Source organism: Ambystoma mexicanum, chromosome 2q, assembly GCF_040938575.1.
Source record: "Ambystoma mexicanum isolate Mex_15411 chromosome 2q, UKY_AmexF1_1, whole genome shotgun sequence".
In the NCBI taxonomy this organism is placed as follows: domain Eukaryota; kingdom Metazoa; phylum Chordata; class Amphibia; order Caudata; family Ambystomatidae; genus Ambystoma; species Ambystoma mexicanum.
Window position 1 is genome coordinate 50724012 of NC_090924.1, and position 27966 is coordinate 50751977.

The window sequence follows — 27966 nt, forward strand, 5'->3', positions numbered from 1 at the left end:
GTCTGTAGATCCTTCCAGAGACAGTGCTGAGAGACCGCAAGGTTCTTTTACCGGGTGTACACCTGAGGGGCTTTGCACTTGTACCTGCAACATGGCAGAGGGGGCGCCTGTACCCAGCACTACCGGCAACTCTGCTGAGGGTGACATTCCTACCAGGCCTCGGCCTGAGGTGCAGGGTAGGTCTCATGCTCCATCGTCAAGAGTCCTGGAGGAGGCCGGGCCCAGTGAGCCAAGCACCATGACTTTGGCACGTGGCATGCAGCTCGACAAGATGGCCACCACGCCAGACAAGATGGCCGCCCGAGGAATGCAGCAGGTGGGAGAACGAGTTACAAGGTGGGACTGGTGTCAACCAGGTACGTGGCCTACAGTTTATCCTTCAGCAGCACAGGACAGGTTTACCCCGCAAACAGCTAGACAGAGTATGCAGCGGCATCAGCAGCTGTCCGCTACCCGTCAATATCACCTGCCAACCCACGGGCCTGCGACGACAGGTTCTTTGAAAAGTTCCTCATGCTCATGTCCTCAGATGGGGTCCTTCCTTAGGGATGTAATCATGGACATGCTCGCTCTGGCCCCTCCCCCTGCACCTATAGTTATTCCTCCTATAGCTCCAGCACTGCAGCCCCTGCTGCCAAGCCGGCTCCTTCGATTCTGGCGCCCCTGCCTTCCACTGTTCAGGCGGTTCCGTACTAGCCTCTGCTGCAGCCTCCGGCTCCGGTCTCCACACCTCAGCCCTCGGCGCCCAGCACCCCTCCACTCGTTCCAGACAAGCCGGACACCCTGGTGGATGCAGATGAGAAAAAGACCTCGACACACCATCAACAGTCTAGGCCTTCCACGAATGACTCACAGGTCTGGCAGAGTGAAGGCTTCAGCCCCGGCGTGGGAACTCAACGTGGTACTGACAAGGCTCATGGGGGCCGCCTTCGAACCTATGCATCAGGCCACTCTCAAGTTCCTTTCGTGGAAAGCGCCTTTTATTGTGGCCATCATCCCTGCCAGGAGGGTAGTTGAGATCCAGGCCCTGTCCTGCAAGCAGCCTTATCTGACTTTTCACATCACGAGGGTGGTGCTGCGGGCGCACCCTTCCTTCATGCCAAAGGTTCCGTCAGAATTCCATCTCAACAAACATTTGGTGTTGCCTGTGTTTTTTCCGACACCTTTGTCGCTGGCTGGAAGGACTTTGCACTCGCTGGATGTGGCGCGTGCTCTGAAGTTCTATGTGGCACGCACAAAGAGTTTACGGAAGATGTCTCAACCTTTCGTGAACTTTGGTCCTGTGAACCATGGGAAAGCTTGGTCCAAGGCTTCCATTTCCAGGTGGCTCTCCGCCTGTATTACACACTGTCACCGTTTGGCAAACCGACCAATGCCTGACCGGCTGAGAGCTCATTCCACCAGAGCGATCGCTGCGACGACTTCGTTCCTGTCTGGTGTGCCCCTGCTGGACATCTGCAGGGCTGCTATGTGGAGGTCTACACACACCTTCACAAGATTCTACAGCGTCGAAAGGGATTCCAGAGAGGACTCCAGGGTCGGCCAAGCAGTGCTACGCAACCTGTCCCTTGAAGGTGAGCCTGTTCCGGAGGTAACAGTAATTGCTTCTGTTGAGCCTTGCCACCTCACGTCGTTGTGTATTTCTGTACTGCTATTTATTCTTTATGTGAATCCATGCCAGACCCCATGCTGGAGAAGGAACAAGTTACTTACCTGTAACTGTTGTACTCTTTCGTCCTGTCCCCTTTCCTCCATACTGCATGGGCGCCTCTCGTTAGGGAAGGGAGACGGAACCTTTTTCACCAGAAGAAATCTTCCCATTTAAATTTAGAGGCACGCGGGGGCGTAGCCCTGGGAGCATGCGCTCGCCTGACTCTGCCCACCGGCGCCAGTCCCCTTTTCCGCGTCAACAGGAACAGGCCCATTTCACCAGCACTCCTGGGATTGTCTTCGGACATGTAATACCACGCGCTCTTCCCCGGATACTTTCTTCTGTCTTTCCTCCCCAATGCATTTCGACTTCAGCGGGCTTCAGCAGATGTCCAGCCTGCGAGGTGCTCTTCCCTACATCGGATCCCCACGTTCTTTGCCTCCGCTGCCTTGGCCCCGACCATGGATGGGAGGGTTGCACAAAATGCAAAGCACATTCTTTGCGTGCTTTGACTAGCTAGGTGGACAGAGCTCTTCGAGAAGTCGCCCCCAGAGGACTTGAAGGACTTTTGTCAGTCATAAGTCAAGGCCTAAGGGAGGGCTGCTCTTTTCCAGTGCACCCCGCAAGGGCGACTTCTTCCCAAGGAAACTCCCAGACGGGAGGAACCGCTCAGTTTCTCACACCAGCACGGGTACCGAGGCTAAATCAGCTACCGGCCGCCAGGCCGAGGGGTCTGTAGATCCTTCCAGAGACAGTGCTGAGAGACCGCAAGGTTCTTTTAACGGGTGTACACCTGAGGGGCTATGCACTTGTACCTGCAACATGGCAGAGGGGGCGCCTGTACCCAGCACTACCGGCAACTCTGCTGAGGGTGACATTCCTACCAGGCCTCGGCCTGAGGTGCAGGGTAGGTCTCATGCTCCATCGTCAAGAGTCCTGGAGGAGGCCGGGCCCAGTGAGCCAAGCACCATGACTTTGGCACGTGGCATGCAGCTCGACAAGATGGCCACCACGCCAGACAAGATGGCCGCCCGAGGAATGCAGCAGGTGGGAGAACGAGTTACAAGGTGGGACTGGTGTCAACCAGGTACGTGGCCTACAGTTTATCCTTCAGCAGCACAGGACAGGTTTACCCCGCAAACAGCTAGACAGAGTATGCAGCGGCATCAGCAGCTGTCCGCTACCCGTCAATATCACCTGCCAACCCACGGGCCTGCGACGACAGGTTCTTTGAAAAGTTCCTCATGCTCATGTCCTCAGATGGGGTCCTTCCTTAGGGATGTAATCATGGACATGCTCGCTCTGGCCCCTCCCCCTGCACCTATAGTTATTCCTCCTATAGCTCCAGCACTGCAGGCCCCGTTGCAGCCCCTGCTGCCAAGCCGGCTCCTTCGATTCTGGCGCCCCTGCCTTCCACTGTTCAGGCGGTTCCGTACTAGCCTCTGCTGCAGCCTCCGGCTCCGGTCTCCACACCTCAGCCCTCGGCGCCCAGCACCCCTCCACTCGTTCCAGACAAGCCGGACACCCTGGTGGATGCAGATGAGAAAAAGACCTCGACACACCATCAACAGTCTAGGCCTTCCACGAATGACTCACAGGTCTGGCAGAGTGAAGGCTTCAGCCCCGGCATGGGAACTCAACGTGGTACTGACAAGGCTCATGGGGGCCGCCTTCGAACCTATGCATCAGGCCACTCTCAAGTTCCTTTCGTGGAAAGCGCCTTTTATTGTGGCCATCATCCCTGCCAGGAGGGTAGTTGAGATCCAGGCCCTGTCCTGCAAGCAGCCTTATCTGACTTTTCACATCACGAGGGTGGTGCTGCGGGCGCACCCTTCCTTCATGCCAAAGGTTCCGTCAGAATTCCATCTCAACAAACATTTGGTGTTGCCTGTGTTTTTTCCGACACCTTTGTCGCTGGCTGGAAGGACTTTGCACTCGCTGGATGTGGCGCGTGCTCTGAAGTTCTATGTGGCACGCACAAAGAGTTTACGGAAGATGTCTCAACCTTTCGTGAACTTTGGTCCTGTGAACCATGGGAAAGCTTGGTCCAAGGCTTCCATTTCCAGGTTGCTCTCCGCCTGTATTACACACTGTCACCGTTTGGCAAACCGACCAATGCCTGACCGGCTGAGAGCTCATTCCACCAGAGCGATCGCTGCGACGACTTTGTTCCTGTCTGGTGTGCCCCTGCTGGACATCTGCAGGGCTGCTATGTGGAGGTCTACACACACCTTCACAAGATTCTACAGCGTCGAAAGGGATTCCAGAGAGGACTCCAGGGTCGGCCAAGCAGTGCTACGCAACCTGTTCCCTTGAAGGTGAGCCTGTTCCGGAGGTAACAGTAATTGCTTCTGTTGAGCCTTGCCACCTCATGTCGTTGTGTATTTCTGTACTGCTATTCTTTATGTGAATCCATGCCAGACCCCATGCTGGAGAAGGAACAAGTTACATACCTGTAACTGTTGTACTCTTTCGTCCTGTCCCCTTTCCTCCATACTGCATGGGCGCCTCTCGTTAGGGAAGGGAGACGGAACCTTTTTCACCAGAAGAAATCTTCCCATTTAAATTTAGAGGCACGCGGGGGCGTAGCCCTGGGAGCATGCGCTCGCCTGACTCTGCCCACCGGCGCCAGTCCCCTTTTCCGCGTCAACAGGAACAGGCCCATTTCACCAGCGCTCCTGGGATTGTCTTCGGACATGTAATACCACGCGCTCTTCCCCGGATACTTTCTTCTGTCTTTCCTCCCCGATGCATTTCGACTTCAGCGGGCTTCAGCAGATGTCCAGCCTGCGAGGTGCTCTTCCCTACATCGGATCCCCACGTTCTTTGCCTCCGCTGCCTTGGCCCCGACCATGGATGGGAGGGTTGCACAAAATGCAAAGCACATTCTTTGCGTGCTTTGACTAGCTGGGTGGACAGAGCTCTTCGAGAAGTCGCCCCCAGAGGACTTGAAGGACTTTTGTCAGTCATAATTCAAGGCCTAAGGGAGGGCTGCTCTTTTCCAGTGCACCCCGCAAGGGCGACTTCTTCCCAAGGAAACGCCCAGACGGGAGGAACCGCTCAGTTTCTCACACCAGCACGGGTACCGAGGCTAATTCAGCTACCGGCAGCCAGGCCGAGGGGTCTGTAGATCCTTCCAGAGACAGTGCTGAGAGACCGCAAGGTTCTTTTACCGGGTGTACACCTGAGGGGCTATGCACTTGTACCTGCAACATGGCAGAGGGGGCGCCTGTACCCAGCACTACCGGCAACTCTGCTGAGGGTGACATTCCTACCAGGCCTCGGCCTGAGGTGCAGGGTAGGTCTCATGCTCCATCGCCAAGAGTCCTGGAGGAGGCCGGGCCCAGTGAGCCAAGCACCATGACTTTGGCACGTGGCATGCAGCTCGACAAGATGGCCACCACGCCAGACAAGATGGCCGCCCGAGGAATGCAGCAGGTGGGAGAACGAGTTACAAGGTGGGACTGGTGTCAACCAGCTACGTGGCCTACAGTTTATCCTTCAGCAGCACAGGACAGGTTTACCCCGCAAACAGCTAGACAGAGTATGCAGCGGCAGCAGCAGCCGTCCGCTACCTGTCAATATCACCTGCCAACCCACGGGCCTGCGACGACAGGTTCTTTGAAAAGTTCCTCATGCTCATGTCCTCAGATGGGGTCCTTCCTTAGGGATGTAATCATGGACATGCTCGCTCTGGCCCCTCCCCCTGCACCTATAGTTATTCCTCCTATAGCTCCAGCACTGCAGGCCCCGTTGCAGCCCCTGCTGCCACGCCGGCTCCTTCGATTCTGGCGCCCCTGCCTTCCACTGTTCAGGCGGTTCCGTACTAGCCTCTGCTGCAGCCTCCGGCTCCGGTCTCCACACCTCAGCCCTCGGCGCCCAGCACCCCTCCACTCGTTCCAGACAAGCCGGACACCCTGGTGGATGCAGACGAGGAAAAAGACCTCGACACACCATCAACAGTCTAGGCCTTCCACGAATGACTCACAGGTCTGGCAGAGTGAAGGCTTCAGCCCCGGCGTGGGAACTCAACGTGGTACTGACAAGGCTCATGGGGGCCGCCTTCGAACCTATGCATCAGGCCACTCTCAAGTTCCTTTCGTGGAAAACGCCTTTTATTGTGGCCATCATCCCTGCCAGGAGGGTAGTTGAGATCCAGGCCCTGTCCTGCAAGAGGCCTTATCTGACTTTTCACATCACGAGGGTGGTGCTGCGGGCGCACCCTTCCTTCATGCCAAAGGTTCCGTCAGAATTCCACCTCAACAAACATTTGGTGTTGCCTGTGTTTTTTCCGACACCTTTGTCGCTGGCTGGAAGGACTTTGCACTCGCTGGATGTGGCGCGTGCTCTGAAGTTCTATGTGGCACGCACAAAGAGTTTACGGAAGATGTCTCAACCTTTCGTGAACTTTGGTCCTGTGAACCATGGGAAAGCTTGGTCCAAGGCTTCCATTTCCAGGTGGCTCTCCGCCTGTATTACACACTGTCACCGTTTGGCAAACCGACCAATGCCTGACCGGCTGAGAGCTCATTCCACCAGAGCGATCGCTGCGACGACTTCGTTCCTGTCTGGTGTGCCCCTGCTGGACATCTGCAGGGCTGCTATGTGGAGGTCTACACACACCTTCACAAGATTCTACAGCGTCGAAAGGGATTCCAGAGAGGACTCCAGGGTCGGCCAAGCAGTGCTACGCAACCTGTCCCTTGAAGGTGAGCCTGTTCCGGAGGTAACAGTAATTGCTTCTGTTGAGCCTTGCCACCTCACGTCGTTGTGTATTTCTGTACTGCTATTTATTCTTTATGTGAATCCATGCCAGACCCCATGCTGGAGAAGGAACAAGTTACTTACCTGTAACTGTTGTACTCTTTCGTCCTGTCCCCTTTCCTCCATACTGCATGGGCGCCTCTCGTTAGGGAAGGGAGACGGAACCTTTTTCACCAGAAGAAATCTTCCCATTTAAATTTAGAGGCACGCGGGGGCGTAGCCCTGGGAGCATGCGCTCGCCTGACTCTGCCCACCGGCGCCAGTCCCCTTTTCCGCGTCAACAGGAACAGGCCCATTTCACCAGCACTCCTGGGATTGTCTTCGGACATGTAATACCACGCGCTCTTCCCCGGATACTTTCTTCTGTCTTTCCTCCCCAATGCATTTCGACTTCAGCGGGCTTCAGCAGATGTCCAGCCTGCGAGGTGCTCTTCCCTACATCGGATCCCCACGTTCTTTGCCTCCGCTGCCTTGGCCCCGACCATGGATGGGAGGGTTGCACAAAATGCAAAGCACATTCTTTGCGTGCTTTGACTAGCTAGGTGGACAGAGCTCTTCGAGAAGTCGCCCCCAGAGGACTTGAAGGACTTTTGTCAGTCATAAGTCAAGGCCTAAGGGAGGGCTGCTCTTTTCCAGTGCACCCCGCAAGGGCGACTTCTTCCCAAGGAAACTCCCAGACGGGAGGAACCGCTCAGTTTCTCACACCAGCACGGGTACCGAGGCTAAATCAGCTACCGGCCGCCAGGCCGAGGGGTCTGTAGATCCTTCCAGAGACAGTGCTGAGAGACCGCAAGGTTCTTTTAACGGGTGTACACCTGAGGGGCTATGCACTTGTACCTGCAACATGGCAGAGGGGGCGCCTGTACCCAGCACTACCGGCAACTCTGCTGAGGGTGACATTCCTACCAGGCCTCGGCCTGAGGTGCAGGGTAGGTCTCATGCTCCATCGTCAAGAGTCCTGGAGGAGGCCGGGCCCAGTGAGCCAAGCACCATGACTTTGGCACGTGGCATGCAGCTCGACAAGATGGCCACCACGCCAGACAAGATGGCCGCCCGAGGAATGCAGCAGGTGGGAGAACGAGTTACAAGGTGGGACTGGTGTCAACCAGGTACGTGGCCTACAGTTTATCCTTCAGCAGCACAGGACAGGTTTACCCCGCAAACAGCTAGACAGAGTATGCAGCGGCATCAGCAGCTGTCCGCTACCCGTCAATATCACCTGCCAACCCACGGGCCTGCGACGACAGGTTCTTTGAAAAGTTCCTCATGCTCATGTCCTCAGATGGGGTCCTTCCTTAGGGATGTAATCATGGACATGCTCGCTCTGGCCCCTCCCCCTGCACCTATAGTTATTCCTCCTATAGCTCCAGCACTGCAGGCCCCGTTGCAGCCCCTGCTGCCAAGCCGGCTCCTTCGATTCTGGCGCCCCTGCCTTCCACTGTTCAGGCGGTTCCGTACTAGCCTCTGCTGCAGCCTCCGGCTCCGGTCTCCACACCTCAGCCCTCGGCGCCCAGCACCCCTCCACTCGTTCCAGACAAGCCGGACACCCTGGTGGATGCAGATGAGAAAAAGACCTCGACACACCATCAACAGTCTAGGCCTTCCACGAATGACTCACAGGTCTGGCAGAGTGAAGGCTTCAGCCCCGGCATGGGAACTCAACGTGGTACTGACAAGGCTCATGGGGGCCGCCTTCGAACCTATGCATCAGGCCACTCTCAAGTTCCTTTCGTGGAAAGCGCCTTTTATTGTGGCCATCATCCCTGCCAGGAGGGTAGTTGAGATCCAGGCCCTGTCCTGCAAGCAGCCTTATCTGACTTTTCACATCACGAGGGTGGTGCTGCGGGCGCACCCTTCCTTCATGCCAAAGGTTCCGTCAGAATTCCATCTCAACAAACATTTGGTGTTGCCTGTGTTTTTTCCGACACCTTTGTCGCTGGCTGGAAGGACTTTGCACTCGCTGGATGTGGCGCGTGCTCTGAAGTTCTATGTGGCACGCACAAAGAGTTTACGGAAGATGTCTCAACCTTTCGTGAACTTTGGTCCTGTGAACCATGGGAAAGCTTGGTCCAAGGCTTCCATTTCCAGGTTGCTCTCCGCCTGTATTACACACTGTCACCGTTTGGCAAACCGACCAATGCCTGACCGGCTGAGAGCTCATTCCACCAGAGCGATCGCTGCGACGACTTTGTTCCTGTCTGGTGTGCCCCTGCTGGACATCTGCAGGGCTGCTATGTGGAGGTCTACACACACCTTCACAAGATTCTACAGCGTCGAAAGGGATTCCAGAGAGGACTCCAGGGTCGGCCAAGCAGTGCTACGCAACCTGTTCCCTTGAAGGTGAGCCTGTTCCGGAGGTAACAGTAATTGCTTCTGTTGAGCCTTGCCACCTCATGTCGTTGTGTATTTCTGTACTGCTATTCTTTATGTGAATCCATGCCAGACCCCATGCTGGAGAAGGAACAAGTTACATACCTGTAACTGTTGTACTCTTTCGTCCTGTCCCCTTTCCTCCATACTGCATGGGCGCCTCTCGTTAGGGAAGGGAGACGGAACCTTTTTCACCAGAAGAAATCTTCCCATTTAAATTTAGAGGCACGCGGGGGCGTAGCCCTGGGAGCATGCGCTCGCCTGACTCTGCCCACCGGCGCCAGTCCCCTTTTCCGCGTCAACAGGAACAGGCCCATTTCACCAGCGCTCCTGGGATTGTCTTCGGACATGTAATACCACGCGCTCTTCCCCGGATACTTTCTTCTGTCTTTCCTCCCCGATGCATTTCGACTTCAGCGGGCTTCAGCAGATGTCCAGCCTGCGAGGTGCTCTTCCCTACATCGGATCCCCACGTTCTTTGCCTCCGCTGCCTTGGCCCCGACCATGGATGGGAGGGTTGCACAAAATGCAAAGCACATTCTTTGCGTGCTTTGACTAGCTGGGTGGACAGAGCTCTTCGAGAAGTCGCCCCCAGAGGACTTGAAGGACTTTTGTCAGTCATAATTCAAGGCCTAAGGGAGGGCTGCTCTTTTCCAGTGCACCCCGCAAGGGCGACTTCTTCCCAAGGAAACGCCCAGACGGGAGGAACCGCTCAGTTTCTCACACCAGCACGGGTACCGAGGCTAATTCAGCTACCGGCAGCCAGGCCGAGGGGTCTGTAGATCCTTCCAGAGACAGTGCTGAGAGACCGCAAGGTTCTTTTACCGGGTGTACACCTGAGGGGCTATGCACTTGTACCTGCAACATGGCAGAGGGGGCGCCTGTACCCAGCACTACCGGCAACTCTGCTGAGGGTGACATTCCTACCAGGCCTCGGCCTGAGGTGCAGGGTAGGTCTCATGCTCCATCGCCAAGAGTCCTGGAGGAGGCCGGGCCCAGTGAGCCAAGCACCATGACTTTGGCACGTGGCATGCAGCTCGACAAGATGGCCACCACGCCAGACAAGATGGCCGCCCGAGGAATGCAGCAGGTGGGAGAACGAGTTACAAGGTGGGACTGGTGTCAACCAGCTACGTGGCCTACAGTTTATCCTTCAGCAGCACAGGACAGGTTTACCCCGCAAACAGCTAGACAGAGTATGCAGCGGCAGCAGCAGCCGTCCGCTACCTGTCAATATCACCTGCCAACCCACGGGCCTGCGACGACAGGTTCTTTGAAAAGTTCCTCATGCTCATGTCCTCAGATGGGGTCCTTCCTTAGGGATGTAATCATGGACATGCTCGCTCTGGCCCCTCCCCCTGCACCTATAGTTATTCCTCCTATAGCTCCAGCACTGCAGGCCCCGTTGCAGCCCCTGCTGCCACGCCGGCTCCTTCGATTCTGGCGCCCCTGCCTTCCACTGTTCAGGCGGTTCCGTACTAGCCTCTGCTGCAGCCTCCGGCTCCGGTCTCCACACCTCAGCCCTCGGCGCCCAGCACCCCTCCACTCGTTCCAGACAAGCCGGACACCCTGGTGGATGCAGACGAGGAAAAAGACCTCGACACACCATCAACAGTCTAGGCCTTCCACGAATGACTCACAGGTCTGGCAGAGTGAAGGCTTCAGCCCCGGCGTGGGAACTCAACGTGGTACTGACAAGGCTCATGGGGGCCGCCTTCGAACCTATGCATCAGGCCACTCTCAAGTTCCTTTCGTGGAAAACGCCTTTTATTGTGGCCATCATCCCTGCCAGGAGGGTAGTTGAGATCCAGGCCCTGTCCTGCAAGAGGCCTTATCTGACTTTTCACATCACGAGGGTGGTGCTGCGGGCGCACCCTTCCTTCATGCCAAAGGTTCCGTCAGAATTCCACCTCAACAAACATTTGGTGTTGCCTGTGTTTTTTCCGACACCTTTGTCGCTGGCTGGAAGGACTTTGCACTCGCTGGATGTGGCGCGTGCTCTGAAGTTCTATGTGGCACGCACAAAGAGTTTACGGAAGATGTCTCAACCTTTCGTGAACTTTGGTCCTGTGAACCATGGGAAAGCTTGGTCCAAGGCTTCCATTTCCAGGTGGCTCTCCGCCTGTATTACACACTGTCACCGTTTGGCAAACCGACCAATGCCTGACCGGCTGAGAGCTCATTCCACCAGAGCGATCGCTGCGACGACTTCGTTCCTGTCTGGTGTGCCCCTGCTGGACATCTGCAGGGCTGCTATGTGGAGGTCTACACACACCTTCACAAGATTCTACAGCGTCGAAAGGGATTCCAGAGAGGACTCCAGGGTCGGCCAAGCAGTGCTACGCAACCTGTCCCTTGAAGGTGAGCCTGTTCCGGAGGTAACAGTAATTGCTTCTGTTGAGCCTTGCCACCTCACGTCGTTGTGTATTTCTGTACTGCTATTTATTCTTTATGTGAATCCATGCCAGACCCCATGCTGGAGAAGGAACAAGTTACTTACCTGTAACTGTTGTACTCTTTCGTCCTGTCCCCTTTCCTCCATACTGCATGGGCGCCTCTCGTTAGGGAAGGGAGACGGAACCTTTTTCACCAGAAGAAATCTTCCCATTTAAATTTAGAGGCACGCGGGGGCGTAGCCCTGGGAGCATGCGCTCGCCTGACTCTGCCCACCGGCGCCAGTCCCCTTTTCCGCGTCAACAGGAACAGGCCCATTTCACCAGCACTCCTGGGATTGTCTTCGGACATGTAATACCACGCGCTCTTCCCCGGATACTTTCTTCTGTCTTTCCTCCCCAATGCATTTCGACTTCAGCGGGCTTCAGCAGATGTCCAGCCTGCGAGGTGCTCTTCCCTACATCGGATCCCCACGTTCTTTGCCTCCGCTGCCTTGGCCCCGACCATGGATGGGAGGGTTGCACAAAATGCAAAGCACATTCTTTGCGTGCTTTGACTAGCTAGGTGGACAGAGCTCTTCGAGAAGTCGCCCCCAGAGGACTTGAAGGACTTTTGTCAGTCATAAGTCAAGGCCTAAGGGAGGGCTGCTCTTTTCCAGTGCACCCCGCAAGGGCGACTTCTTCCCAAGGAAACTCCCAGACGGGAGGAACCGCTCAGTTTCTCACACCAGCACGGGTACCGAGGCTAAATCAGCTACCGGCCGCCAGGCCGAGGGGTCTGTAGATCCTTCCAGAGACAGTGCTGAGAGACCGCAAGGTTCTTTTAACGGGTGTACACCTGAGGGGCTATGCACTTGTACCTGCAACATGGCAGAGGGGGCACCTGTACCCAGCACTACCGGCAACTCTGCTGAGGGTGACATTCCTACCAGGCCTCGGCCTGAGGTGCAGGGTAGGTCTCATGCTCCATCGTCAAGAGTCCTGGAGGAGGCCGGGCCCAGTGAGCCAAGCACCATGACTTTGGCACGTGGCATGCAGCTCGACAAGATGGCCACCACGCCAGACAAGATGGCCGCCCGAGGAATGCAGCAGGTGGGAGAACGAGTTACAAGGTGGGACTGGTGTCAACCAGGTACGTGGCCTACAGTTTATCCTTCAGCAGCACAGGACAGGTTTACCCCGCAAACAGCTAGACAGAGTATGCAGCGGCATCAGCAGCTGTCCGCTACCCGTCAATATCACCTGCCAACCCACGGGCCTGCGACGACAGGTTCTTTGAAAAGTTCCTCATGCTCATGTCCTCAGATGGGGTCCTTCCTTAGGGATGTAATCATGGACATGCTCGCTCTGGCCCCTCCCCCTGCACCTATAGTTATTCCTCCTATAGCTCCAGCACTGCAGGCCCCGTTGCAGCCCCTGCTGCCAAGCCGGCTCCTTCGATTCTGGCGCCCCTGCCTTCCACTGTTCAGGCGGTTCAGTACTAGCCTCTGCTGCAGCCTCCGGCTCCGGTCTCCACACCTCAGCCCTCGGCGCCCAGCACCCCTCCACTCGTTCCAGACAAGCCGGACACCCTGGTGGATGCAGATGAGAAAAAGACCTCGACACACCATCAACAGTCTAGGCCTTCCACGAATGACTCACAGGTCTGGCAGAGTGAAGGCTTCAGCCCCGGCATGGGAACTCAACGTGGTACTGACAAGGCTCATGGGGGCCGCCTTCGAACCTATGCATCAGGCCACTCTCAAGTTCCTTTCGTGGAAAGCGCCTTTTATTGTGGCCATCATCCCTGCCAGGAGGGTAGTTGAGATCCAGGCCCTGTCCTGCAAGCAGCCTTATCTGACTTTTCACATCACGAGGGTGGTGCTGCGGGCGCACCCTTCCTTCATGCCAAAGGTTCCGTCAGAATTCCATCTCAACAAACATTTGGTGTTGCCTGTGTTTTTTCCGACACCTTTGTCGCTGGCTGGAAGGACTTTGCACTCGCTGGATGTGGCGCGTGCTCTGAAGTTCTATGTGGCACGCACAAAGAGTTTACGGAAGATGTCTCAACCTTTCGTGAACTTTGGTCCTGTGAACCATGGGAAAGCTTGGTCCAAGGCTTCCATTTCCAGGTTGCTCTCCGCCTGTATTACACACTGTCACCGTTTGGCAAACCGACCAATGCCTGACCGGCTGAGAGCTCATTCCACCAGAGCGATCGCTGCGACGACTTCGTTCCTGTCTGGTGTGCCCCTGCTGGACATATGCAGGGCTGCTATGTGGAGGTCTACACACACCTTCACAAGATTCTACAGCGTCGAAAGGGATTCCAGAGAGGACTCCAGGGTCGGCCAAGCAGTGCTACGCAACCTGTTCCCTTGAAGGTGAGCCTGTTCCGGAGGTAACAGTAATTGCTTCTGTTGAGCCTTGCCACCTCATGTCGTTGTGTATTTCTGTACTGCTATTCTTTATGTGAATCCATGCCAGACCCCATGCTGGAGAAGGAACAAGTTACATACCTGTAACTGTTGTACTCTTTCGTCCTGTCCCCTTTCCTCCATACTGCATGGGCGCCTCTCGTTAGGGAAGGGAGACGGAACCTTTTTCACCAGAAGAAATCTTCCCATTTAAATTTAGAGGCACGCGGGGGCGTAGCCCTGGGAGCATGCGCTCGCCTGACTCTGCCCACCGGCGCCAGTCCCCTTTTCCGCGTCAACAGGAACAGGCCCATTTCACCAGCGCTCCTGGGATTGTCTTCGGACATGTAATACCACGCGCTCTTCCCCGGATACTTTCTTCTGTCTTTCCTCCCCGATGCATTTCGACTTCAGCGGGCTTCAGCAGATGTCCAGCCTGCGAGGTGCTCTTCCCTACATCGGATCCCCACGTTCTTTGCCTCCGCTGCCTTGGCCCCGACCATGGATGGGAGGGTTGCACAAAATGCAAAGCACATTCTTTGCGTGCTTTGACTAGCTGGGTGGACAGAGCTCTTCGAGAAGTCGCCCCCAGAGGACTTGAAGGACTTTTGTCAGTCATAATTCAAGGCCTAAGGGAGGGCTGCTCTTTTCCAGTGCACCCCGCAAGGGCGACTTCTTCCCAAGGAAACGCCCAGACGGGAGGAACCGCTCAGTTTCTCACACCAGCACGGGTACCGAGGCTAATTCAGCTACCGGCAGCCAGGCCGAGGGGTCTGTAGATCCTTCCAGAGACAGTGCTGAGAGACCGCAAGGTTCTTTTACCGGGTGTACACCTGAGGGGCTATGCACTTGTACCTGCAACATGGCAGAGGGGGCGCCTGTACCCAGCACTACCGGCAACTCTGCTGAGGGTGACATTCCTACCAGGCCTCGGCCTGAGGTGCAGGGTAGGTCTCATGCTCCATCGCCAAGAGTCCTGGAGGAGGCCGGGCCCAGTGAGCCAAGCACCATGACTTTGGCACGTGGCATGCAGCTCGACAAGATGGCCACCACGCCAGACAAGATGGCCGCCCGAGGAATGCAGCAGGTGGGAGAACGAGTTACAAGGTGGGACTGGTGTCAACCAGCTACGTGGCCTACAGTTTATCCTTCAGCAGCACAGGACAGGTTTACCCCGCAAACAGCTAGACAGAGTATGCAGCGGCAGCAGCAGCCGTCCGCTACCTGTCAATATCACCTGCCAACCCACGGGCCTGCGACGACAGGTTCTTTGAAAAGTTCCTCATGCTCATGTCCTCAGATGGGGTCCTTCCTTAGGGATGTAATCATGGACATGCTCGCTCTGGCCCCTCCCCCTGCACCTATAGTTATTCCTCCTATAGCTCCAGCACTGCAGGCCCCGTTGCAGCCCCTGCTGCCACGCCGGCTCCTTCGATTCTGGCGCCCCTGCCTTCCACTGTTCAGGCGGTTCCGTACTAGCCTCTGCTGCAGCCTCCGGCTCCGGTCTCCACACCTCAGCCCTCGGCGCCCAGCACCCCTCCACTCGTTCCAGACAAGCCGGACACCCTGGTGGATGCAGACGAGGAAAAAGACCTCGACACACCATCAACAGTCTAGGCCTTCCACGAATGACTCACAGGTCTGGCAGAGTGAAGGCTTCAGCCCCGGCGTGGGAACTCAACGTGGTACTGACAAGGCTCATGGGGGCCGCCTTCGAACCTATGCATCAGGCCACTCTCAAGTTCCTTTCGTGGAAAACGCCTTTTATTGTGGCCATCATCCCTGCCAGGAGGGTAGTTGAGATCCAGGCCCTGTCCTGCAAGAGGCCTTATCTGACTTTTCACATCACGAGGGTGGTGCTGCGGGCGCACCCTTCCTTCATGCCAAAGGTTCCGTCAGAATTCCACCTCAACAAACATTTGGTGTTGCCTGTGTTTTTTCCGACACCTTTGTCGCTGGCTGGAAGGACTTTGCACTCGCTGGATGTGGCGCGTGCTCTGAAGTTCTATGTGGCACGCACAAAGAGTTTACGGAAGATGTCTCAACCTTTCGTGAACTTTGGTCCTGTGAACCATGGGAAAGCTTGGTCCAAGGCTTCCATTTCCAGGTGGCTCTCCGCCTGTATTACACACTGTCACCGTTTGGCAAACCGACCAATGCCTGACCGGCTGAGAGCTCATTCCACCAGAGCGATCGCTGCGACGACTTCGTTCCTGTCTGGTGTGCCCCTGCTGGACATCTGCAGGGCTGCTATGTGGAGGTCTACACACACCTTCACAAGATTCTACAGCGTCGAAAGGGATTCCAGAGAGGACTCCAGGGTCGGCCAAGCAGTGCTACGCAACCTGTCCCTTGAAGGTGAGCCTGTTCCGGAGGTAACAGTAATTGCTTCTGTTGAGCCTTGCCACCTCACGTCGTTGTGTATTTCTGTACTGCTATTTATTCTTTATGTGAATCCATGCCAGACCCCATGCTGGAGAAGGAACAAGTTACTTACCTGTAACTGTTGTACTCTTTCGTCCTGTCCCCTTTCCTCCATACTGCATGGGCGCCTCTCGTTAGGGAAGGGAGACGGAACCTTTTTCACCAGAAGAAATCTTCCCATTTAAATTTAGAGGCACGCGGGGGCGTAGCCCTGGGAGCATGCGCTCGCCTGACTCTGCCCACCGGCGCCAGTCCCCTTTTCCGCGTCAACAGGAACAGGCCCATTTCACCAGCACTCCTGGGATTGTCTTCGGACATGTAATACCACGCGCTCTTCCCCGGATACTTTCTTCTGTCTTTCCTCCCCAATGCATTTCGACTTCAGCGGGCTTCAGCAGATGTCCAGCCTGCGAGGTGCTCTTCCCTACATCGGATCCCCACGTTCTTTGCCTCCGCTGCCTTGGCCCCGACCATGGATGGGAGGGTTGCACAAAATGCAAAGCACATTCTTTGCGTGCTTTGACTAGCTAGGTGGACAGAGCTCTTCGAGAAGTCGCCCCCAGAGGACTTGAAGGACTTTTGTCAGTCATAAGTCAAGGCCTAAGGGAGGGCTGCTCTTTTCCAGTGCACCCCGCAAGGGCGACTTCTTCCCAAGGAAACTCCCAGACGGGAGGAACCGCTCAGTTTCTCACACCAGCACGGGTACCGAGGCTAAATCAGCTACCGGCCGCCAGGCCGAGGGGTCTGTAGATCCTTCCAGAGACAGTGCTGAGAGACCGCAAGGTTCTTTTAACGGGTGTACACCTGAGGGGCTATGCACTTGTACCTGCAACATGGCAGAGGGGGCACCTGTACCCAGCACTACCGGCAACTCTGCTGAGGGTGACATTCCTACCAGGCCTCGGCCTGAGGTGCAGGGTAGGTCTCATGCTCCATCGTCAAGAGTCCTGGAGGAGGCCGGGCCCAGTGAGCCAAGCACCATGACTTTGGCACGTGGCATGCAGCTCGACAAGATGGCCACCACGCCAGACAAGATGGCCGCCCGAGGAATGCAGCAGGTGGGAGAACGAGTTACAAGGTGGGACTGGTGTCAACCAGGTACGTGGCCTACAGTTTATCCTTCAGCAGCACAGGACAGGTTTACCCCGCAAACAGCTAGACAGAGTATGCAGCGGCATCAGCAGCTGTCCGCTACCCGTCAATATCACCTGCCAACCCACGGGCCTGCGACGACAGGTTCTTTGAAAAGTTCCTCATGCTCATGTCCTCAGATGGGGTCCTTCCTTAGGGATGTAATCATGGACATGCTCGCTCTGGCCCCTCCCCCTGCACCTATAGTTATTCCTCCTATAGCTCCAGCACTGCAGGCCCCGTTGCAGCCCCTGCTGCCAAGCCGGCTCCTTCGATTCTGGCGCCCCTGCCTTCCACTGTTCAGGCGGTTCAGTACTAGCCTCTGCTGCAGCCTCCGGCTCCGGTCTCCACACCTCAGCCCTCGGCGCCCAGCACCCCTCCACTCGTTCCAGACAAGCCGGACACCCTGGTGGATGCAGATGAGAAAAAGACCTCGACACACCATCAACAGTCTAGGCCTTCCACGAATGACTCACAGGTCTGGCAGAGTGAAGGCTTCAGCCCCGGCATGGGAACTCAACGTGGTACTGACAAGGCTCATGGGGGCCGCCTTCGAACCTATGCATCAGGCCACTCTCAAGTTCCTTTCGTGGAAAGCGCCTTTTATTGTGGCCATCATCCCTGCCAGGAGGGTAGTTGAGATCCAGGCCCTGTCCTGCAAGCAGCCTTATCTGACTTTTCACATCACGAGGGTGGTGCTGCGGGCGCACCCTTCCTTCATGCCAAAGGTTCCGTCAGAATTCCATCTCAACAAACATTTGGTGTTGCCTGTGTTTTTTCCGACACCTTTGTCGCTGGCTGGAAGGACTTTGCACTCGCTGGATGTGGCGCGTGCTCTGAAGTTCTATGTGGCACGCACAAAGAGTTTACGGAAGATGTCTCAACCTTTCGTGAACTTTGGTCCTGTGAACCATGGGAAAGCTTGGTCCAAGGCTTCCATTTCCAGGTTGCTCTCCGCCTGTATTACACACTGTCACCGTTTGGCAAACCGACCAATGCCTGACCGGCTGAGAGCTCATTCCACCAGAGCGATCGCTGCGACGACTTCGTTCCTGTCTGGTGTGCCCCTGCTGGACATATGCAGGGCTGCTATGTGGAGGTCTACACACACCTTCACAAGATTCTACAGCGTCGAAAGGGATTCCAGAGAGGACTCCAGGGTCGGCCAAGCAGTGCTACGCAACCTGTTCCCTTGAAGGTGAGCCTGTTCCGGAGGTAACAGTAATTGCTTCTGTTGAGCCTTGCCACCTCATGTCGTTGTGTATTTCTGTACTGCTATTCTTTATGTGAATCCATGCCAGACCCCATGCTGGAGAAGGAACAAGTTACATACCTGTAACTGTTGTACTCTTTCGTCCTGTCCCCTTTCCTCCATACTGCATGGGCGCCTCTCGTTAGGGAAGGGAGACGGAACCTTTTTCACCAGAAGAAATCTTCCCATTTAAATTTAGAGGCACGCGGGGGCGTAGCCCTGGGAGCATGCGCTCGCCTGACTCTGCCCACCGGCGCCAGTCCCCTTTTCCGCGTCAACAGGAACAGGCCCATTTCACCAGCGCTCCTGGGATTGTCTTCGGACATGTAATACCACGCGCTCTTCCCCGGATACTTTCTTCTGTCTTTCCTCCCCGATGCATTTCGACTTCAGCGGGCTTCAGCAGATGTCCAGCCTGCGAGGTGCTCTTCCCTACATCGGATCCCCACGTTCTTTGCCTCCGCTGCCTTGGCCCCGACCATGGATGGGAGGGTTGCACAAAATGCAAAGCACATTCTTTGCGTGCTTTGACTAGCTGGGTGGACAGAGCTCTTCGAGAAGTCGCCCCCAGAGGACTTGAAGGACTTTTGTCAGTCATAATTCAAGGCCTAAGGGAGGGCTGCTCTTTTCCAGTGCACCCCGCAAGGGCGACTTCTTCCCAAGGAAACGCCCAGACGGGAGGAACCGCTCAGTTTCTCACACCAGCACGGGTACCGAGGCTAATTCAGCTACCGGCAGCCAGGCCGAGGGGTCTGTAGATCCTTCCAGAGACAGTGCTGAGAGACCGCAAGGTTCTTTTACCGGGTGTACACCTGAGGGGCTATGCACTTGTACCTGCAACATGGCAGAGGGGGCGCCTGTACCCAGCACTACCGGCAACTCTGCTGAGGGTGACATTCCTACCAGGCCTCGGCCTGAGGTGCAGGGTAGGTCTCATGCTCCATCGCCAAGAGTCCTGGAGGAGGCCGGGCCCAGTGAGCCAAGCACCATGACTTTGGCACGTGGCATGCAGCTCGACAAGATGGCCACCACGCCAGACAAGATGGCCGCCCGAGGAATGCAGCAGGTGGGAGAACGAGTTACAAGGTGGGACTGGTGTCAACCAGCTACGTGGCCTACAGTTTATCCTTCAGCAGCACAGGACAGGTTTACCCCGCAAACAGCTAGACAGAGTATGCAGCGGCAGCAGCAGCCGTCCGCTACCTGTCAATATCACCTGCCAACCCACGGGCCTGCGACGACAGGTTCTTTGAAAAGTTCCTCATGCTCATGTCCTCAGATGGGGTCCTTCCTTAGGGATGTAATCATGGACATGCTCGCTCTGGCCCCTCCCCCTGCACCTATAGTTATTCCTCCTATAGCTCCAGCACTGCAGGCCCCGTTGCAGCCCCTGCTGCCACGCCGGCTCCTTCGATTCTGGCGCCCCTGCCTTCCACTGTTCAGGCGGTTCCGTACTAGCCTCTGCTGCAGCCTCCGGCTCCGGTCTCCACACCTCAGCCCTCGGCGCCCAGCACCCCTCCACTCGTTCCAGACAAGCCGGACACCCTGGTGGATGCAGACGAGGAAAAAGACCTCGACACACCATCAACAGTCTAGGCCTTCCACGAATGACTCACAGGTCTGGCAGAGTGAAGGCTTCAGCCCCGGCGTGGGAACTCAACGTGGTACTGACAAGGCTCATGGGGGCCGCCTTCGAACCTATGCATCAGGCCACTCTCAAGTTCCTTTCGTGGAAAACGCCTTTTATTGTGGCCATCATCCCTGCCAGGAGGGTAGTTGAGATCCAGGCCCTGTCCTGCAAGAGGCCTTATCTGACTTTTCACATCACGAGGGTGGTGCTGCGGGCGCACCCTTCCTTCATGCCAAAGGTTCCGTCAGAATTCCACCTCAACAAACATTTGGTGTTGCCTGTGTTTTTTCCGACACCTTTGTCGCTGGCTGGAAGGACTTTGCACTCGCTGGATGTGGCGCGTGCTCTGAAGTTCTATGTGGCACGCACAAAGAGTTTACGGAAGATGTCTCAACCTTTCGTGAACTTTGGTCCTGTGAACCATGGGAAAGCTTGGTCCAAGGCTTCCATTTCCAGGTGGCTCTCCGCCTGTATTACACACTGTCACCGTTTGGCAAACCGACCAATGCCTGACCGGCTGAGAGCTCATTCCACCAGAGCGATCGCTGCGACGACTTCGTTCCTGTCTGGTGTGCCCCTGCTGGACATCTGCAGGGCTGCTATGTGGAGGTCTACACACACCTTCACAAGATTCTACAGCGTCGAAAGGGATTCCAGAGAGGACTCCAGGGTCGGCCAAGCAGTGCTACGCAACCTGTTCCCTTGAAGGTTAGCCTGTTCCGGAGGTAACAGTAATTGCTTCTGTTGAGCCTTGCCACCTCACGTCGTTGTGTATTTCTGTACTGCTATTCTTTATGTGAATCCATGCCAGACCCCATGCTGGAGAAGGAACAAGTTACTTACCTGTAACTGTTGTACTCTTTTGTCCTGTCCCCTTTCCTCCAGACTGCATGGGCGCCTCTCGTTAGGGAAGGGAGACGGAACCTTTTTCACCAGAAGAAATCTTCCCATTTAAATTTAGAGGTACGCGGGGGCGTAGCCCTGGGAGCATGCGCTCGCCTCACTCTGCCCACCGGCGCCAGTCCCCTTTTCCGCGTCAACAGGAACAGGCCCATTTCACCAGCGCTCCTGGGATTGTCTTCGGACATGTAATACCACGCGCTCTTCCCCGGATACTTTCTTCTGTCTTTCCTCCCCGATGCATTTCGACTTCAGCGGGCTTCAGCAGATGTCCAGCCTGCGAGGTGCTCTTCCCTACATCGGATCCCCACGTTCTTTGCCTCCGCTGCCTTGGCCCCGACAATGGATGGGAGGGTTGCACAAAATGCAAAGCACATTCTTTGCGTGCTTTGACTAGCTAGGTGAACAGAGCTCTTCGAGAAGTCGCCCCCAGAGGACTTGAAGGACTTTTGTCAGTCATAAGTCAAGGCCTAAGGGAGGGCTGCTCTTTTCCAGTGCACCCCGCAAGGGCGACTTCTTCCCAAGGAAACGCCCAGACGGGAGGAACCGCTCAGTTTCTCACACCAGCACGGGTACCGAGGCTAATTCAGCTACCGGCGGCCAGGCCGAGGGGTCTGTAGATCCTTCCAGAGACAGTGCTGAGAGACCGCAAGGTTCTTTTACCGGGTGTACACCTGAGGGGCTATGCACTTGTACCTGCAACATGGCAGAGGGGGCGCCTGTACCCAGCACTACCGGCAACTCTGCTGAGGGTGACATTCCTACCAGGCCTCGGCCTGAGGTGCAGGGTAGGTCTCATGCTCCATCGCCAAGAGTCCTGGAGGAGGCCGGGCCCAGTGAGCCAAGCACCATGACTTTGGCACGTGGCATGCAGGTCGACAAGATGGCCACCACGCCAGACAAGATGGCCGCCCGAGGAATGCAGCAGGTGGGAGAACGAGTTACAAGGTGAGACTGGTGTCAACCAGCTACGTGGCCTACAGTTTAACCTTCAGCAGCACAGGACAGGTTTACCCCGCAAACAGCTAGACAGAGTATGCAGCGGCATCAGCAGCCGTCCGCTACCCGTCAATATCACCTGCCAACCCACGGGCCTGCGACGACAGGTTCTTTGAAAAGTTCCTCATGCTCATGTCCTCAGATGGGGTCCTTCCTTAGGGATGTAATCATGGACATGCTCGCTCTGGCCCCTCCCCCTGCACCTATAGTTATTCCTCCTATAGCTCCAGCACTGCAGGCCCGTTGCAGCCCCTGCTGCCACGCCGGCTCCTTCGATTCTGGCGCCCCTGCCTTCCACTGTTCAGGCGGTTCCGTACTAGCCTCTGCTGCAGCCTCCGGCTCCGGTCTCCACACCTCAGCCCTCGGCGCCCAGCACCCCTCCACTCGTTCCAGACAAGCCGGACACCCTGGTGGATGCAGACGAGGAAAAAGACCTCGACACACCATCAACAGTCTAGGCCTTCCACGAATGACTCACAGGTCTGGCAGAGTGAAGGCTTCAGCCCCGGCGTGGGAACTCAACGTGGTACTGACAAGGCTCATGGGGGCCGCCTTCGAACCTATGCATCAGGCCACTCTCAAGTTCCTTTCGTGGAAAACGCCTTTTATTGTGGCCATCATCCCTGCCAGGAGGGTAGTTGAGATCCAGGCCCTGTCCTGCAAGCGGCCTTATCTGACTTTTCACATCACGAGGGTGGTGCTGCGGGCGCACCCTTCCTTCATGCCAAAGGTTCCGTCAGAATTCCACCTCAACAAACATTTGGTGTTGCCTGTGTTTTTTCCGACACCTTTGTCGCTGGCTGGAAGGACTTTGCACTCGCTGGATGTGGCGCGTGCTCTGAAGTTCTATGTGGCACGCACAAAGAGTTTACGGAAGATGTCTCAACCTTTCGTGAACTTTGGTCCTGTGAACCATGGGAAAGCTTGGTCCAAGGCTTCCATTTCCAGGTTGCTCTCCGCCTGTATTACACACTGTCACCGTTTGGCAAACCGACCAATGCCTGACCGGCTGAGAGCTCATTCCACCAGAGCGATCGCTGCGACGACTTTGTTCCTGTCTGGTGTGCCCCTGCTGGACATCTGCAGGGCTGCTATGTGGAGGTCTACACACACCTTCACAAGATTCTACAGCGTCGAAAGGGATTCCAGAGAGGACTCCAGGGTCGGCCAAGCAGTGCTACGCAACCTGTTCCCTTGAAGGTGAGCCTGTTCTGGAGGTAACAGTAATTGCTTCTGTTGAGCCTTGCCACCTCACGTCGTTGTGTATTTCTGTACTGCTATTCTTTATGTGAATCCATGGCAGACCCCATGCTGGAGAAGGAACAAGTTACTTACCTGTAACTGTTGTACTCCTTCCTCCTGTCCCCTTTCCTCCATACTGCATGGGCGCCTCTCGTTAGGGAAGGGAGACGGAACCTTTTTCACCAGAAGAAATCTTCCCATTTAAATTTAGAGGCACGCGGGGGCGTAGCCCTGGGAGCATGCGCTCGCCTGACTCTGCCCACCGGCGCCAGTCCCCTTTTCCGCGTCAACAGGAACAGGCCCATTTCACCAGCGCTCCTGGGATTGTCTTCGGACATGTAATACCACGCGCTCTTCCCCGGATACTTTCTTCTGTCTTTCCTCCCCGATGCATTTCGACTTCAGCGGGCTTCAGCAGATGTCCAGCCTGCGAGGTGCTCTTCCCTACATCGGATCCCCACGTTCTTTGCCTCCGCTGCCTTGGCCCCGACCATGGATGGGAGGGTTGCACAAAATGCAAAGCACATTCTTTGCGTGCTTTGACTAGCTAGGTGGACAGAGCTCTTCGAGAAGTCGCCCCCAGAGGACTTGAAGGACTTTTGTCAGTCATAAGTCAAGGCCTAAGGGAGGGCTGCTCTTTTCCAGTGCACCCCGCAAGGGCGACTTCTTCCCAAGGAAACGCCCAGACGGGAGGAACCGCTCAGTTTCTCACACCAGCACGGGTACCGAGGCTAATTGAGCTACCGGCGGCCAGGCCGAGGGGTCTGTAGATCCTTCCAGAGACAGTGCTGAGAGACCGCAAGGTTCTTTTACCGGGTGTACACCTGAGGGGCTATGCACTTGTACCTGCAACATGGCAGAGGGGGCGCCTGTACCCAGCACTACCGGCAACTCTGCTGAGGGTGACATTCCTACCAGGCCTCGGCCTGAGGTGCAGGGTAGGTCTCATGCTCCATCGCCAAGAGTCCTGGAGGAGGCCGGGCCCAGTAAGCCAAGCACCATGACTTTGGCACGTGGCATGCAGCTCGACAAGATGGCCACCACGCCAGACAAGATGGCCGCCCGAGGAATGCAGCAGGTGGGAGAACGAGTTACAAGGTGAGACTGGTGTCAACCAGCTACGTGGCCTACAGTTTAACCTTCAGCAGCACAGGACAGGTTTACCCCGCAAACAGCTAGACAGAGTATGCAGCGGCATCAGCAGCCGTCCGCTACCCGTCAATATCACCTGCCAACCCACGGGCCTGCGACGACAGGTTCTTTGAAAAGTTCCTCATGCTCATGTCCTCAGATGGGGTCCTTCCTTAGGGATGTAATCATGGACATGCTCGCTCTGTCCCCTCCCCCTGCATCTATAGTTATTCCTCCTATAGCTCCAGCACTGCAGGCCCGTTGCAGCCCCTGCTGCCACGCCGGCTCCTTCGATTCTGGCGCCCCTGCCTTCCACTGTTCAGGCGGTTCCGTACTAGCCTCTGCTGCAGCCTCCGGCTCCGGTCTCCACACCTCAGCCCTCGGCGCCCAGCACCCCTCCACTCGTTCCAGACAAGCCGGACACCCTGGTGGATGCAGACGAGGAAAAAGACCTCGACACACCATCAACAGTCTAGGCCTTCCACGAATGACTCACAGGTCTGGCAGAGTGAAGGCTTCAGCCCCGGCGTGGGAACTCAACGTGGTACTGACAAGGCTCATGGGGGCCGCCTTCGAACCTATGCATCAGGCCACTCTCAAGTTCCTTTCGTGGAAAACGCCTTTTATTGTGGCCATCATCCCTGCCAGGAGGGTAGTTGAGATCCAGGCCCTGTCCTGCAAGCGGCCTTATCTGACTTTTCACCTCACGAGGGTGGTGCTGCGGGCGCACCCTTCCTTCATGCCAAAGGTTCCGTCAGAATTCCACCTCAACAAACATTTGGTGTTGCCTGTGTTTTTTCCGACACCTTTGTCGCTGGCTGGAAGGACTTTGCACTCGCTGGATGTGGCGCGTGCTCTGAAGTTCTATGTGGCACGCACAAAGAGTTTTTACGGAAGATGTCTCAACCTTTCGTGAACTTTGGTCCTGTGAACCATGGGAAAGCTTGGTCCAAGGCTTCCATTTCCAGGTTGCTCTCCGCCTGTATTACACACTGTCACCGTTTGGCAAACCGACCAATGCCTGACCGGCTGAGAGCTCATTCCACCAGAGCGATCGCTGCGACGACTTCGTTCCTGTCTGGTGTGCCCCTGCTGGACATCTGCAGGGCTGCTATGTGGAGGTCTACACACACCTTCACAAGATTCTACAGCGTCGAAAGGGATTCCAGAGAGGACTCCAGGGTCGGCCAAGCAGTGCTACGCAACCTGTTCCCTTGAAGGTGAGCCTGTTCCGGAGGTAACAGTTATTGCTTCTGTTGAGCCTTGCCACCTCACGTCGTTGTGTATTTCTGTACTGCTATTCTTTATGTGAATCCATGCCAGACCCCATGCTGGAGAAGGAACAAGTTACTTACCTGTAACTGTTGTACTCTTTCGTCCTGTCCCCTTTCCTCCATACTGCATGGGCGCCTCTCGTTAGGGAAGGGAGACGGAACCTTTTTCACCAGAAGAAATCTTCCCATTTAAATTTAGAGGTACGCGGGGGCGTAGCCCTGGGAGCATGCGCTCGCCTGACTCTGCCCACCGGCGCCAGTCCCCTTTTCCGCGTCAACAGGAACAGGCCCATTTCACCAGCGCTCCTGGGATTGTCTTCGGACGTGTAATACCACGCGCTCTTCCCCGGATACTTTCTTCTGTCTTTCCTCCCCGATGCATTTCGACTTCAGCGGGCTTCAGCAGATGTCCAGCCAGCGAGGTGCTCTTCCCTACATCGGATCCCCACGTTCTTTGCCTCCGCTGCCTTGGCCCCGACCATGGATGGGAGGGTTGCACAAAATGCAAAGCACATTCTTTGCGTGCTTTGACTATCTAGGTGGACAGAGCTCTTCGAGAAGTCGCCCCCAGAGGACTTGAAGGACTTTTGTCAGTCATAAGTCAAGGCCTAAGGGAGGGCTGCTCTTTTCCAGTGCACCCCGCAAGGGCGACTTCTTCCCAAGGAAACGCCCAGACGGGAGGAACCGCTCAGTTTCTCACACCAGCACGGGTACCGAGGCTAATTCAGCTACCGGCAGCCAGGCCGAGGGGTCTGTAGATCCTTCCAGAGACAGTGCTGAGAGACCGCAAGGTTCTTTTACCGGGTGTACACCTGAGGGGCTATGCACTTGTACCTGCAACATGGCAGAGGGGGCGCCTGTACCCAGCACTACCGGCAACTCTGCTGAGGGTGACATTCCTACCAGGCCTCGGCCTGAGGTGCAGGGTAGGTCTCATGCTCCATCGCCAAGAGTCCTGGAGGAGGCCGGGCCCAGTGAGCCAAGCACCATGACTTTGGCACGTGGCATGCAGCTCGACAAGATGGCCACCACGCCAGACAAGATGGCCGCCCGAGGAATGCAGCAGGTGGGAGAACGAGTTACAAGGTGGGACTGGTGTCAACCAGCTACGTGGCCTACAGTTTATCCTTCAGCAGCACAGGACAGGTTTACCCCGCAAACAGCTAGACAGAGTATGCAGCGGCAGCAGCAGCCGTCCGCTACCTGTCAATATCACCTGCCAACCCACGGGCCTGCGACGACAGGTTCTTTGAAAAGTTCCTCATGCTCATGTCCTCAGATGGGGTCCTTCCTTAGGGATGTAATCATGGACATGCTCGCTCTGGCCCCTCCCCCTGCACCTATAGTTATTCCTCCTATAGCTCCAGCACTGCAGGCCCCGTTGCAGCCCCTGCTGCCACGCCGGCTCCTTCGATTCTGGCGCCCCTGCCTTCCACTGTTCAGGCGGTTCCGTACTAGCCTCTGCTGCAGCCTCCGGCTCCGGTCTCCACACCTCAGCCCTCGGCGCCCAGCACCCCTCCACTCGTTCCAGACAAGCCGGACACCCTGGTGGATGCAGACGAGGAAAAAGACCTCGACACACCATCAACAGTCTAGGCCTTCCACGAATGACTCACAGGTCTGGCAGAGTGAAGGCTTCAGCCCCGGCGTGGGAACTCAACGTGGTACTGACAAGGCTCATGGGGGCCGCCTTCGAACCTATGCATCAGGCCACTCTCAAGTTCCTTTCGTGGAAAACGCCTTTTATTGTGGCCATCATCCCTGCCAGGAGGGTAGTTGAGATCCAGGCCCTGTCCTGCAAGAGGCCTTATCTGACTTTTCACATCACGAGGGTGGTGCTGCGGGCGCACCCTTCCTTCATGCCAAAGGTTCCGTCAGAATTCCACCTCAACAAACATTTGGTGTTGCCTGTGTTTTTTCCGACACCTTTGTCGCTGGCTGGAAGGACTTTGCACTCGCTGGATGTGGCGCGTGCTCTGAAGTTCTATGTGGCACGCACAAAGAGTTTACGGAAGATGTCTCAACCTTTCGTGAACTTTGGTCCTGTGAACCATGGGAAAGCTTGGTCCAAGGCTTCCATTTCCAGGTGGCTCTCCGCCTGTATTACACACTGTCACCGTTTGGCAAACCGACCAATGCCTGACCGGCTGAGAGCTCATTCCACCAGAGCGATCGCTGCGACGACTTCGTTCCTGTCTGGTGTGCCCCTGCTGGACATCTGCAGGGCTGCTATGTGGAGGTCTACACACACCTTCACAAGATTCTACAGCGTCGAAAGGGATTCCAGAGAGGACTCCAGGGTCGGCCAAGCAGTGCTACGCAACCTGTTCCCTTGAAGGTTAGCCTGTTCCGGAGGTAACAGTAATTGCTTCTGTTGAGCCTTGCCACCTCACGTCGTTGTGTATTTCT